At 41.9% G+C, this 15,596-nt stretch overlaps 1 non-coding gene across 1 annotated transcript; it reads right to left on the bottom strand.

The window, feature by feature from the left end:
* Positions 1-15,256: 15,256 nt before the first annotated feature.
* On the bottom strand, positions 15,257-15,363 carry LOC121014540 (U6 spliceosomal RNA). Its single transcript, XR_005783272.1, has one exon. It is a non-coding gene; the product is annotated as a U6 spliceosomal RNA (small nuclear RNA).
* Between the last annotated feature and the right edge of the window lie 233 nt (positions 15,364-15,596).

Here is a 15,596-nt window from a genome sequence, read left to right as displayed (position 1 = left end):
TACACACGCAAATGCTCCTTTTCCCCTTAACTGAGTCTTACAGACTCTATGAGGGAAACCATCTAAGCTCCTAGAATTGGATCTATAAAGACAACCTCCACCCCACGCTGATATATACTCATGTACCCACACTCAGATTCATAAATTAGTAATGCTGAAAAAAGATCACAAGGTGTTAAAAGACTCTGAAGGACCAACCTGAGGAACGAGATTACATGCCTCTGTGGAACCCACTAATAAGAAAGAGAAACCGATCTCTCGAAATGATCAAATACATAATAGGATCAATATAATTCCTTGGAACACTGAGTCATGAAAAGGGGGAGAGCTACGACCAGAGAAGACTGGGTTTCCATAAAAGTTTAATTCTAGAAGGAAGTGGGGCCACAGGTAGCTGACTGACTGGTACAGAAAAACCGTTCAGATACTGTAAAATCAAACCAAGAAATCCTCGTATTCTGAGACGAGCAAGCCCTGAGAAAATACAGTAGCCGCGTAGCTTTACTAATCAAATTTAGTGAAGAAACACCAGAGCTGACTAATAAGTTAATAAAAATAATGCACTAAAGAATAAGGAAGGTATATAAAATGATGATGATAAACAAAGTCAATACATCATAACTTATGTAGAAGTAATGATTCACTATAAAACTTCGTGAAGACATTAGAGTTCTTGGGATTTTACGTTTTCTTGAAATTCTTGAGTAGGGAGGAATAAAATGTGCTTATTTACACATCATGATCAGTTTATTCCTATGAAAATCTGGTTGGTAAGTTCAAGAGGCAGAAGAATTAAGAATCACATTTTTTCTAAATGTATGAGCCTCTAGGAGAAACATTAGAAGATTCTACTTCTCATTTTTTAGGGAAGCATGGATTTTTTTAATTTATTTATTTTTTTTAATTTTTTTTTCAACGTTTTATTTATTTTTGGGACAGAGAGAGACAGAGCATGAACGGGGGAGGGGCAGAGAGAGAGGGAGACACGGAATCGGAAACGGGCTCCGGGCTCCGAGCCGTCGGCCCAGAGCCCGACGCGGGGCTCGAACTCCCGGACCGCGAGATCGTGACCTGAGCTGAAGTCGGCCGCTTAACCGACTGCGCCACCCAGGCGCCCCGGCATGGATTTTTTTTTAAAGATAGCTAGCAGAAATATGAAATGTATTCTTCCAAATCAGAGACTGTATTATTTCCAAGTAAAACTCAAGTGACGTAATACATGAGATTAAAAGGAAAAACATAATCAAGGATGCACAAGGAAACAACAAACCACGTAGGTAGAAAGTAGGGGTGAGAGAAATGGGTGAATTTATTTTTTTTTTTGTTTATATAAATTGCTGTATTTAACAAGAGAGATTCATTTAAAAAAGAAAACAGATAATATATATTTGCTTATTCAAATCCATGTGAATAGGCCAAACTTTCTAATTTAAAAACAAAAACTTTACATTAGTTTAAGATGTACACCTAAAATAACATGACGTACAACCATACTTCAATTTTTTTTAAATGACAGCAAGGGTGCCTGGGTGGCTGACTTTGCTATTTATGAACTCTTGATTTGGGCTCGGGTCATGATCTCATGTTCGTGACATTGAGCCCCACATTGAGCTCTGCATGGACAGCAAAGAGCCTGCATGGGATTCTCTCTCTTCCTCTCCCTTTGCCCCTCCCCACTCTCTCCTCTCTCTCTCTCTCTCTCTCTCTCTCTGTAAGTAAATTTACAAAAAAGCAGAAGAAAAGAAATGACTTATAAGGGTTAAAATCAAAGAGATGGACAAACATTTATAGGATAGAAAGAAACCAAAAATAATTTGTTTACAAAGATTCTCTGTTATTTAAAATCTAGGGCCCCAATTTGGAAGCAACATCGTATCTAGTTGCAAGTGACTGGATAATTCATATCTGGCACATTCCTCCCATAGAAGGCTAGAAGTCAGGGTTGACGTTTAGTGTTATATTATACTGACACCAATATGAATGACAGTTCAAAAATGGACATCCTCCCGAGATCCTGCACTTCCAGAAAAGTGGCTTGACTTAGTTATTTGCATCATAAATTGCCTGATGGGAGAAGAACCAGTCATGCAACTCTCTCCACAGTTGATGGAAGGCTCCATACAAGAGCACAAGATAAATGGATATGGGTATAAGAGACAACAGCTGCTTAGAGATGGCTTGAAGTGAGCACTCCCCAACAGTGAGGCAGAAGTGTTCCATCTGGAAAGAGGAACCCTTTTGCACTGTTGGTGGGAATGCAAACTGGTGACGCCACTCCGGAAAACAGTATGTATGGAGGTTCCTCAAAAAGTTGAAATAGAACTACCCTATGACCCAGCAGTTGCACTACTAGGTATTTATCCAAAGGAGACAAAAATGCTGATTCGAAAGGGCACAGGTACCCTAATGTTTATAGCAGCACTATTGACAATAGCCAAAGTATGGAAAGAGCCCAAATGTCCATCAGGTGATGAATGGAGAAAGAGATGTGGTGTAGATATACAATGGAATATTACTCAGCGATCCAAAAAATGAAATCTTGCCATTTGCAACAACGTGGATGGAACTAGAGCGTATTATGCTAAGTGAAATAAATCAGTCAGAGAAAGACAAGTATCATATGATTTCACTCATATGTGGGATTTAAGAAACAGAACAGATGAAGATAGGAGGAGGGAAGGGAAAATAAAGTAAGATAAAAACAGAGATGGAAACAATCCATAAGAGACTCTTAAATACAGAGAACAAACTGAGGGTTGCTGGAGGGCAGGTGGGTAGGGGGATGGGCCAAATGAGTGAACGGCATTAAGGAGGATGCTTGTTGGGGTGAGCACTGGGTGGTCTATTTAAAAAAAATAATAATAAAGTTTTGGGGAAAGAAAAACGAGTGTTCTATCTGGAGGACACCAAAAAGCCCAATTGAATCTCTTTCTCAGGAAGTAAAAATGCTAAAAGCATTTACTGAACTGGGATTAGATGTACAAAGAGAAAGCCCTGGTCTGCTTCTCGATTTGACTTCCCTCACCATCCAGGACCCTGTGTTACCCCTGAAACATATCCTTGTTATCAATAGTCATCTATGATGTTTCTTCCTTGAGACTTTATAGAGCCGAATGATATATATGCAAAACATAATCTCATTGTTTCTATGCACAAAGAAAGATCTGGAAGTCTATGCAGTAAGACACTGCGGTTAACTCTGAGTACTGGAGTAGTTCATGCTCTTCGCTTCCTTCTTGCTACATATCTGTGTTGTCTAGTTTTTCTATAATGAATATGCACCATCCAGGCAATAGAAAAATAATCAAAGTTACTTCAAAATTAAATTAAATTTAAAGGCAAACTAATGTTATAAGCAAACAACATGCTTTCTAAGCAATTTGGTAATATGCATACATAAACTTTTAAATTGTTCGTATTCTTTGACCTAGTCATTCTACTTCTGGGAACCTACCCTAAGAAAATTTGATGCAAAAAAAGCTTTGCGTACAAAGTTGTTTATCAAAGCATTATTTATAATAGTTCAGAATTGGAAGCAACTGAAATAGTCGCTGAATAAAGTTTGGAAATGCCACCTCATGGAATATTATGGAGTAGAAGATAATGCAAAGGGTTTATAATAACATAGAAAACTTCTCACAAAAGAGTGAAAAATTGCAACTAGGGTTAAGTACTATTTGTATAAAAATATCATATCAACTGCGTATTTGAAAAAGAAAAATCGAAGTAACAAGCATCAAAGGTTTGCTTTCCCTTTGATCAAATCTGACTATAACAGCTCTCTTCCCCAGTGGTGAGATCACATAAACCTTGGGGTACTTAACAGCACACTCAGCCAGTGATCAAGTGTCTGCGCAGAAACGCGGAGCCTCCTGATCAAACACCAACCCCTGCAATGCCCAGTTCAGCCCGGTTGACTAGTGGGCACTTGTAGATGTCCAGTGCTCTTTGGGACTGGGAAAGGGAACAAGGGGAAGGAAAAAAGGAAAACCCCTCGTGACAGTGTACCATCTTGCCCCAAGACCCAAGAATGCCACCTGAAGAGGAGGTCTGGCCCATAAGGAAAGTGGTAGAATCGTATTTAACTGGCCATTTTCCGGTCTTGCTCCCCAGGTCTCCTTGAACTCCGGTGGCCAGTTCATTAAGTAATAATTCATTCAGTCAGTCACTTGCTCAGCTATATTTTGACTGTCTGCTATGTGGCAAGCAGTGTGGCAGACTGATTGTTTCTGTCTCCGATATGATGGGAAGTCAAAACTTAAATCAAAATCTTATACAGTGTTTGAACACTGACAGGCTAGCTGATGACTGTAGGACACTCGTTAATTTTTGGCAGTGTGAGAGCGTGAAAGTGTTTTGTGGGTTTTTTAAAAAACGGTTTTTTATTGTCCAGAGATACAGACTAAGGGATTTAAGGGTAAGATATGATATTTGGGGAGGAAGTAGGGCAGTATAAAAGACAGAAGAGATAAAAGATGCATAGGTTGTTAGTTGTTAAAGCAGGAGGAGGAAATGCGGTGCATTATATTTTCTCTACTTTGCGCGTGCTTGAAAATTTCCATAATAAAATGTTTTTTTTTTTTTTTCTGAGCACCAAGAAAATTAGATGCCGTTAAACAAAAACAATTGCCTGGAAACATGAAACATATGAACTGAGAGGAGTATTTTGAAGGAATGGAACATAGAACTAGGAAAATGAATAGCAGAGAGCTTGACCTAGATTGAGTCATCAAGAGGGCTTGGATTAGTGACTCCTGGACTCACCTGAGGAAGAGGAATTGCTAATTTGGTGAAATAATGGGGCGAGTAAAACATACCGAGCAGTGAGACCTACCTATGTCCAGAGCATTCGTTAGAGGACTGCACGGAATGTTTTAGAACCTAAAGAAAGCTGGACTATAAAAAACAATGGCACAAGTTCCGTGCAATTAGCTGTCAAGGTCAAACATGGCCAGACCATGCAGGGGGGGCTTTAGGGCAATCTGAGGATATGAGTTTTGTCCTAAGAATAATAAGAAGCCTTTAAAGTTTGGAGGCATAAGATCGCGTTCGCATTTTACAAAGATGATTACCTTGGCCACGATGAAAAAATGAATGAGGGGGGTGCGGTTGGGGTAAGGGTGTGCTACGGCACACAGGAAGGCCAGTAAGAAGCTACTATAACGGTGCAGGTAAGACATGGTATTAGCTTTGTGGCTTGGATGGAGATGAACAAACGTAGCTGGACTTGAAAAATGTTTGGGGGCAACGGCCACGTAATTTAGTGATGGGTTGTGTATGGGAGACTAGGGAGAGGGAGAGTTTGAAGAATGACTGGCCTAGCATTCTATGCTACAAAGATGAGGGACAAAATATTCCATCTTAAGAGATTTTCGAGTCAAGGGGCGGGGTAAATAACCAGTTGTGACCTAATAAAGCTAAGAGCTAAAATAGAAGTAAACCCCCTATGGGAGCATAGAGGCTATGAGTAAACTCCCACTACCTGGGGGTCAAGGAATGCTTCCCCCAAAATGCCAGGTGAAGGCAAGTCTAAAATATACGAATGCGTGTTGATGGGAAAAGGAAGGTGAGAATGATATTCTGGCAAAGGAAATAGTAGGAGCCAAGGAGTGGAACACGTCACACAGCATGCAGGGCAAGGTGGAGATCCCTCGAGGCAGTGAGGCACCTGAGATTCCTAAGGCACAGCATTTGCCGACGTGTCCTTACAGGATGCCAAGAGGCAGCACCAACCAATTCCCATCCTAACGATGTGTCTACTTTCTGGTGGATGGGTCTGAAGGGGAGAGTAGTAGGAGGTGAGGTAGCAAAGGTGAGATCAGGAAAGGTCTTGTTTTGTGTCTTAGAAAACTTGGACCTCGTTCTCCAGGAATAGGAAAACCTCAAAAGGCATCAATGCAAGGGAGCGAAAGGCCGGTTTCACAGTTTTAATAAATCTCTCTGGTGCAGAATGAACAAGGACAGCAGACTGAGCAAAGACAGAGAGACCTGGTAATACGCTATTGTCTCATAATCCAGGAGCAGATGGTAATGACTTGGTTAGGATGACACTACGAGAGAGACATTCACATATTCCAGGAACATTTAGGAACATTGGGGGAAAAGACGAGTCAGAGGTAACACAGATTTTCCAGTTGAATAAATTAGTAGATGATGCCACTTATTGAGATTCTCTATATACATATGCACACACACACACACACACACACTCAGGTTTATACACTCAGAAACCCACCGTGCTATTTATCGCATTCAGCCAACGTATTTCCCGATTATACTGCTCTGATTTGCAGAAAACGAAAACAAAACCAAAACGCCAAAACTCTGCACATTGTCTAGTTTCTGGAACCGTAGCCTTTTCCCGAATTGTTATGACCATGAATACTTCCAAGACCTGAGTTGAATTTTAAAAGCAGTAGATAGTGGAGGGCGATTATTTTCAACGTGGAAGAATTCTTTTTCTCTTTCACACAAAGAACGACAGATTCATGACTATAAGCTCTTGGAGAGCAGGTAACATGTTCATCTTATTTACAACCATTTTCCCAGATGTTCCTGGTATGGAGTATGTACTCCTATATTTATGGAATAAAAGAACAGTATTTTAACTTAGTAGGATCAGTTAGCTTTCTGCGAAACTAGCTGGCCCAAAATTCAATGGCTAACAACAATCTGGAAGGAACGCTGTAGCTGCCATTACTCGTGGCAGGAGCTAGCACAGGGCACACCACAGAAGCACTTGGTCTTATGCCTTGAAGACATGACACTAACTCTGTATGATTCTTATTCGTATCCTTGAAGATCAGTTGAGTCAAGTGACTGACTCTGGGTTCAGCTGGGGCTGGTGTCAAGGTACGGGCAGCATGCCGGTCATCAGCAAGAACAGATTTCAGGCCTCTGTGTCATATTTGTGAATATCTCATTGCTAAAGAAAAGGCCAATGGTCAAGGCCAAAGACAGGGAGCAGAGGGAGTCCTTTGAGTCTACTTGAAAGAGCTACAAAGTCATATGACAGTATGGATGCAGAACGGAGTGAAAAGCTGAAGCTAATCATTTAACCTAGTACTGTCCACACTCATGGTCACAATTATTCACGTCCCTTCTCCTTGAAAGATACACCCACCCCCATCCCAAGACCTCCAAACTCTTATCCAATCATAGCATCAAGCTCCGAGTCCAGGATCTTATTATCTATATCAGGTCCAGATTTACTTTCTCTTAATCTACAGATATTTTTTTCACTTTTAAAAAAATGAAAGCTTTTATTATTTTAAGATATCTTGATATTTTTCATTTTTTATTTTCATTTTTTTGTTTTGCTTTGTGATTGTCAATTGGCTTTTATTTTAAGATATTTTGATATTTTTCATTTTTTATTTTCATTTTTTTTTGTTTTGCTTTGTGATTGTCAATTTGCTTTTTTTTTTTGTTTTGCTTTGTGATTGTTAATTTTACGTGTCAACTTGATTAGACCATGAGGTGGACAGATATTTGATAAAATATTATTCTGGGTGTTTTATCCTTGAGGGTGTTTCTGGATGAGGTTAACATTTAATTTTGAGGAAAGCAGGGGCGCCTGGGTGGCTCAAGTCAGTTGAATGTCAGACTTCAGCTCAGGTCATGATCTCACTGCTCGTGAGTTCGAGCCCCGTGTTGGGCTCTGTGCTGACAGCTCAAAGCCTGGTGCCTGCTTCCAATTCTGTGTCTCCCTCTTTCTCTGCCCCTCTCCCACTCATGCTCTGTGTGTTTCTCTCAAAAATAAATAAACGCTAAAAAAAACTTTAAAAAAGATAAATTTGAGTAAACTAGATTGCTCTCTGTAACGTGGGTGGGGCTTGTCTAATCAGTTGACCTGGGATAGAATAAAAATGCTGAGAGAAAACTCCTGCCTGACTGCCTTTGAACTGAAATATCAGTCGCAAGCCTGCCTGTCTTCAAAATGATCTGTTCTCCTGGGTGTCCATTTTGATGACTTATCCTATAGAACTTCATCGCAGTGCGATGTGCCAAGGGTACCTGAAATCACAAGGAGAAAATTCTCTGTCTCCTGGGACCACCCTTTCTAGTCAATGGTAAGTAATTAAAACCCTTTTTTTTTTTTTTTAGTGTTTATTTATATTTGAGAGAGAGAGAGACAGGGTGCAAGTAGGGGAGGGGCAGAGAGAGAGAAAGAGAGAGAGAGAGAGAGAGAGAGAGAGGGAGACACAGAATCTGAAACAGGCTCCAGGCTCTGAGCTGTCAGCACACAGTCTGCAGTGGGGTTTGAACTCGCGGGATCATGACCTAGGTGGAAGTCAGACCCTTAACCCACCGAGCCACCAAGGCACCCCTAGTCAATGGTAAGCAGTTCTTAAATGTATTTTTACGTTAATACAGCATGGATATACTGCGGAGAAGAATGTGATACATACTGTCGAACTTAACACAGTACTTCAGTCATCTTTTCTGCCCCATTGGTAAAAACTTCGAGAAACACCACTAGTGACGGCCATACCTGCTCTCCTCCACCTCCTTGTTCATGGCATTCCTTGAGGCCAGGCTACTTTGCAGTTGCCATCCAATTATTCCTCGCTGTGGCTGGCACAGGGCATTCAAAAACTGATACTGGTTGAATCCCTCTGTGCCTGACTGAGATGATCCTGTGCCTGGATTCCCGATACGAGCGTCAGACAAACCTCAGTTGAATCTGACTCTGTCCCTCATAGTAATGTGACCTTGAGCAAACTACGTAACGTAACGTCTCTGAGATTCCATTTCCTTATCTGTAAAATCTAGAATAAAATGCCCATTGCATGGGATTATTGTAAGGTTTCCAAGAGATGCTGCGTAAAGAACCCAGCACAATGTGGAATACAAAGTAGGTACTCAAGTAATAAGAGCTGTGACCGTGGTCCTGATGACGCTGGGGACGTTGATGATGCTAGCTTTATCTTTTAAAAAATTTTTTTTAACATTTATTTATTTTTGAGACAGAGAGAGAGAGAGAGCATGAACAGGGGAGGGTCAGAGAAAGAGGGAGACACAGAATCCGAAACAGGCTCCAGGCTCTGAGCCATCAGCACACAGCCTAACGCGCGGCTCGAACCCATGGGCCGCGAGATCATGACCGGAGCCGAAGTCGGACGCTTAACCGACTGAGCCACCCAGGCGCCCCAATCCTAGCTTAGTCTTACCAACTGAAAGAAAGAACGGAAGTTGCAAAACAAATTAACAGTAATGACTGGGGGGAAGACTTCCTACAGAATAAATTGGTTTTGCTCCACGTCAAACGTCTGTTTTTATTCCATGTGGTAGAAAGGGTAACGTAAAACTGATGTCTGCTCCAAGTTCACTGAGATATACTCACATAAGCGAACAAAATCATCGGTATTCTCTTTCCTCAATCTAAGTGTTAAATGGAAATCGCAAGCCTCCCTCATATTTTCTAAGTTAATTATGAATCAGATATAATCAATGATGCTATAGGGAAAGCACTAAAAATAAAAACAAATGTGTCTTCGGGGAACCGAGCTGTGAGAATTCAAAATCACTAGAGTCGTTTTTATATGCCCTTTTTGGTGAGAGCATTTTCAGAGGTTTTTTTTTTTTTTTTTTGGTAAGTCTCATTATTATAGAAGAGTGATAACGTGAACAAAACCTCTCAGGCCTAGATCGTGTCCTGAAAAGTTACACCCTCTGCTGTCAATACAGCGAGGACGTGCGCGGCGACGTTCTAGAAACGGTTGGTTCTCTGCCACCCTCTGTATCTCTGTAGCCTGAGAGAATATCACCACCTTATCCCTGAGGGCCATACTCTCTACTTCGCCCAAGCCATCCAGTCATTAATCAGAAACCTTCACTTCCCTGTGGCTTATGTCTGTGAGGACACTGTCACAGCAGACCTGGCTGGGCAATGACTTCAAACATACCTTTAAGCCCTGTGCTTCCTAATAATTTAAGGGCCTTTTCCTGGAAGCAAGAGAGTGCTTCACTGCACCTGTCTGAGCAGGGCCTGTACCTGGAAGGGAATGTCCGCTGAGAAAATACCCACAATTTTCCAGGATGGCATAGCACAGGATATTCCTAATGGAACAACTCACACGTCTTAATGAGTAGCGAACATGACTTAGTGGGGAAACTGGGATGGCCATAAATAGCACTGGTTTTTTTCCCGTCTGAATTCTGAATCAAGTGCGAGGTTTATGACGTGTGTTAAGTCAGGAAGGACAATGGGCCCCCTAATACTGAAATGCCAAGTTAGACTCGTTCCCTCAGGCCCAGGCTGGGCAGGCTTTCTTGGGGTCTGAACTAGGAAGCTTGTGGTGTGGAGAAACAGAGCAGGAGCCTGTGGGCTGATCATCCTCAAAAGGGGTAAGGAAGGGCTGGTCTTCTCATTCCCAGGTCCTCAGCCAGGTCTCACCAGCCTGAGAAATCACCCACTCTCCTCTGTGCGGAACTGGAGCGAGGCCATGGGTGTTAAGCACGTGGAGCTACCTTCAGTGGAGAAAAAAGCTAACAAGGTGAGAAACAACTTTGTCCTTATAATGGCCCCCACCAGAGTTTCCCAACCTCAGCCCTATTGGCAATTTGGACCAGATACGTTTTTGCTGTGGCCCTGTCCTGCACATTGTGGGATATTAGTGGCATCCTCGGGCCCCTCTCACTGGACACTAATAGCCCATAACCTCCTTGCTCTGAGTTGCAACAACTAAAAAATATCTCCAGACCTTGTCAAACTGGCCTTGGTTGAGAACCACCGGCCGAGACTCTGGTTCGATTTGTTAGAAATCGGTTCATTCTGAACTCTTCTGTTGAGTACTCATTATATCCCAGGCTGGGGGGAAAGGAAAAATCTTGTTCTGGCCTTAGATAGCTGGGTCTCGTTGACGCACAGAAATGTGTCTAAGAAGAAAGTTGGTGGTACACATGAACGTCTAACTGTTCCCCGGACAGATTGGCCTCGAATCAGTAAAGCCCAGGTTGACCATGTGGAGGTTGATCTGTCATGCTTTCCGTGATGAACTGCCTCTTAGGGAAGCCATTTCTCTGCAGGTCCTTCATTTCTGTTTTGAGAATGACTACTGTATCTGGCTTGACATGCAGAATGTATGCCTACAGCCCATGAAATTTGTTTTCTTCCTGAGTAATGGGGCTCTTCCACCCTCTGTCTCCATGGCATCTGCGAGACCAAAGCCATTTATTTCGCAACAAATATTAAGGCCTGGGCAACTTAATCTTGACAGAAGGCAGAATCTCTAGGGGAAATGCAGAGAGTTTAAACAAAAATAACTCACTAATGCCTTCATTCCAGTGCTTCTGACTTCAATATACCAAATATATTGAAGTGATAGGATTGTTATACTTAGGATATCCCTTCAAGCAGTCATTTTTATGGATTTTTGACCGCACACGGTATTGGCACCCCTAAACCCTTGTGTTGTTCAGAGTCAACAGTAAATTCGTGTTATGCTATCAAGACCTACAAACAAGATTCGCTCTCTGAGTTTTTTTACTTAAAAATAAAGGCTCTGGGCGGGATAAACCCTAAGCCCTCTTGAATTTCTGAAATTCTATGACTCTAAGAAAATAACATTTAAAAATATCACCAATATTGAATAATTGCATCCATTCAGTGGCATTTATTGACCGTCTGCTCTGCACTTTGCTTAATTTCAGGCACTGGAGCCACAGCTAAAGGGAATTGCTTATTTAGGCGTGAAAATACATATAGATACTTTCTCATGACACATATCAATGTTTCACAAGACTCTTTGAAGAACCTCATAATGGGGTCTGCCTTATTTTTTTAATCATCTCCATATTTAAAGGAAAGTTTAGGAACTTACCCATAACCCTGAGGTATCTTGACATATGGAAATAGGTCTCTTCCCCACCCTTTCTAGCAGAGCTACTAGAATGGGATAGAATAAACCCCGGAAGGCAAAGGGACGGAGAAGTGTAGGGCCAAGCCTATACCAGTCTGGGATGCCTTAGGACCCACTGCTCCATTTCACCTTTCATCCTCCCAACACTCACTCTGTGTATTTGTCTAGGGAATACTGAAACCCTCCCCTCTAACAGACGAAATGAACAGACTTTTTCCAAAGAAGACAGAGATGGCCAATAGACACATGAAAAGATGCTCAGTATCACTCATCGTCAGGGAAATGCAAATCAAAACCACAATAAGGTATCCCCTCACACCTGTCAGAGTGGCTAAAGTCAAAAACACGAGAAGCAACAGGTGTTGGCGAGGATGTGGTGAAAGAGGAACCCTCCTGCACGGTTGATGGGAATGCAAACTGGTGCAGCCACGGTGGAAAATGGTATGGAGTTTCCTCAAAAAGTTAAAAACAGACCCACCCTACAATCCAGCAATTGCACTACTAGACCTTTCCCCAAAGAATAAAAAATCACTAACTTAAAGGGATATATGCATCTTGATGTTTATAGCAACATTATTTACAATAGCCAAATCATGGAAACAGACCAAGTGTCCGTTGATTGGTGAATGGATAAAGAAGATGTGGTGTATGTATGTATGTATGTACGCATACACACACACACACACACACACACACACACACACACACATACAATGGGATATTATTCAGCCCTAAAAAGTAAAATCCTTCCATTTGCAATGACATGGATGGAGATAGAGAGTATTCTGCTAGGATAGAGAGTATTCTGCTTAGGTCAGTCAGAGAAAGACAAATACCATATGATGTCACTCATATGTGGAATTTAAGAAACAAAACAAAGGAGCAAAGAGGAAAAAGAAGAGAGAGAGTGGAAAGCCAAGAAACAGACTCTTAACTTTGGAGAGCAGACTGCTGGTTACCAGAGGGGAGGTGGGGGGATAGCTTTCATTCAGGAAATCTGAATTCTACCAAGAGGGAGAAAGATGGAGGAGAGGAGTAAAATGGACCAGACATGGGAAGTGAGAATATAATTGGGATCACCTCCATCCTGTGCCTAGGTGATCCCAAGTGCAGTTTCAGAATCCCTCACAACTCAGGCAGCCAAAACCACTCAACGATCGTGAGCACTAGAGAGGAAACACATTTCTCTGTTTTTTTTTGTTTTTTTGTTTTTGGATAGGATTTATGGGACAAAAGATAAGAAATCATGGACAACTGAATCAAATAGATTTCTGAATACTCACTAAGCAGGTGGCCTAGCAGGCCTGATTTGAAAAATGCCTTAGACATAAATTTTACAAATGAGGAAGCTAAGTTTCAGGAGGCTGTTCCTTGACGAACACCAACATAATTGATGACAACCATAAATAGCATGTTTCAATGGCCTCACCATGTACACCATCCCACCCATCAATCAGAAGCAAGCATCTGCATTTTAAAATATGCTTATAATTGCTTATTATTCAAGTTGACTGTTGGAAAAGCACTCATAGTCCCATATACTGTGAGTAATTGAGTCTCAACTATATATTGTTAAGTGATTTGCATGATCTGGACCCTGAGGTCCTAGCCTGACATTTTCCTCTTTTCTCATTACTGGCTATTCACAGCATCCAAAGACATGACAGAGGCCCCAACTGTGATGCCCTGATCGCTGCCAGGCCCCAGGCATTGAAGCCACGCTTGCTGCCACTCTCTTTGGCTAAGTTAGACACATGCTAAAATGGATACAAGGATCCCAAAGCAATTGCCTTGGAGGACACTTAAACGAAGGCAAGTGAGCACAAGGTGGACAAGGGAAAGCTTTCAAGAACCTTGAAATTGAATTTGGAGTCACTAATACAGCTGGGAAATGATAGCGCCGAATGTCTCAAGGTCACTTGCTACAGAGAAGGGGCCTTTATTTCAAAGAAATTGCCTTGTCTGCCAAGATAAAAAGGAGACATATACACAGCAAAGAAAAGGAACAGATGCTGCAGGGCTCTACCAGGGGAGAGGCTGCAAAACAAATCATCGGCGAGAAAGGGAGTGAGGAACGCCACACGTTTCTTCCGTCATTGGGCAAGAGGAGCTCTTCCCTCTCACTCACAGGACAAAAAGTAAGCTGGCTCCATCCAAATGGCCGTTTAGGCCCAGTAGGGCCAATTGCACAAATGGGAAAAGCTAGAGACTATATGATGTTCTCCACTGTGCCAAATCAATGGCTATGTTGCACCTGCCGCAGCTGGGTCATAAAAGCTGAAGCACTCTGGAACTATTTTAGACCACAGGGTCCCCACAGTCACAAGGTCCCCCCAGAAACACCATTTCCTTCTACCTGTGGATCCGACATCCAGCAAATTTCAGGAGACGATATAAATAGACTAAAATCTCCCTCATTTCTGGAGGGGCTATAAAGACACGGCAGAACCAAGATTTTTTTTCCTTTTCTTCCTTCTAGAACTTTTACAGTTTTAGATTTCACATGGAGTCTATGATCTGTTTTGAGTAAATTTTTTAAATATGAAATTTATTGTCAAATTGGTTTCCATACAACACCCAGGGCTCATCCCAACAGGTGCCCTCCTCAATGCCCGTCACCCACTTTCCCCTCTCCCCCACCCCTCATCAACCCTCAGTTTATTTCTCAGTTTTTAAGAGTCTCTTATGGTTTGCCTCCTTCCCTCTCTGTAACTTTTTTCCCCCTTCCCCTCCCCCATGGTCTTCTGTTAAGTTTCTCAGGATCCACGTAAGAGTGAAAACATATGGTATCTGTCTTTCTCTGTATGACTTATTTCACTTAGCATAACACTCTCCAGTCCCATCCACGTTGCTTCCAAAGGCCATATTTCATTCTTTCTCATTGCCAAGTAGTATTCTTTTGTGTATATAAACCACAATTTCTTTATCCATTCATCAGGTTGATGGACATTTAAGCTCTTTCCATAATTTGGCTATTGTTGAAAGTGCTGCTATGAATATTGGGGTACAAGTGCCCCTCTGCATCAGCACTCCTGTATCCCTTGGGTCAATTCCAAGCAGTGCTATTGCTGGGTCATAGGATAGATCTATTTTTAATTTTTTGAGGAACCTCCGCACTGTTTTCCAGAGCAGCTGCACCAGTTTGCTTTCCCACCAACAGTGCAAGGGGGTTCCCGTTTCTCCACATCCTCGCCAGCATCTAGAGTCTCCTGATTTGTTCATTTTAGCCACTCTGACCGGCGTGAGGTGATATCTGAATGTGGTTTTGACTTGTATTTCCCCGATGAAGAGCGACGTTGAGCATCTTCTCACGTGCCTGTTGGCCATCTGGATGTCTTCTTTGGAGAAGTGTCTATTCACGTCTTCTGCCCATTTCTTCGCTGGATTATTTGTAAAAATATGGAAGCTTCACGAATCTGCATATCATCCTTGCACAGGGGCCATGCTAATCTTCTCTGTATCGTTCCAATTTTAGTGTATGTGCTGCCGAAGTGACCATGAGTAAGTTTTTTTATATATGGAGTAAGATACGGATCACGGTTTGTATTTGTACATGGGCATCCAATTGTTCTGACAGCGTCTGCTGAAAAAAACTATCCTTTCTGCACTGAATTACCTTTTCAACTTTGAAAAGGATCAATTAATCCATATATATGTGTGCCTATTTCTGGATTCTATTCCACTCCTCTGATATAACACCTTTCTCCTTTTGCTATTACTGCACTGGCTTGA

This window comes from Herpailurus yagouaroundi, unplaced genomic scaffold (assembly GCF_014898765.1).
Source record: "Herpailurus yagouaroundi ecotype Mexico unplaced genomic scaffold, PumYag 202, whole genome shotgun sequence".
NCBI classification, from domain to species: Eukaryota; Metazoa; Chordata; class Mammalia; order Carnivora; family Felidae; genus Herpailurus; species Herpailurus yagouaroundi.
The sequence above is the reverse complement of the archived record's forward strand: the minus strand, read 5'-3'. Positions and strand labels throughout refer to the sequence as shown.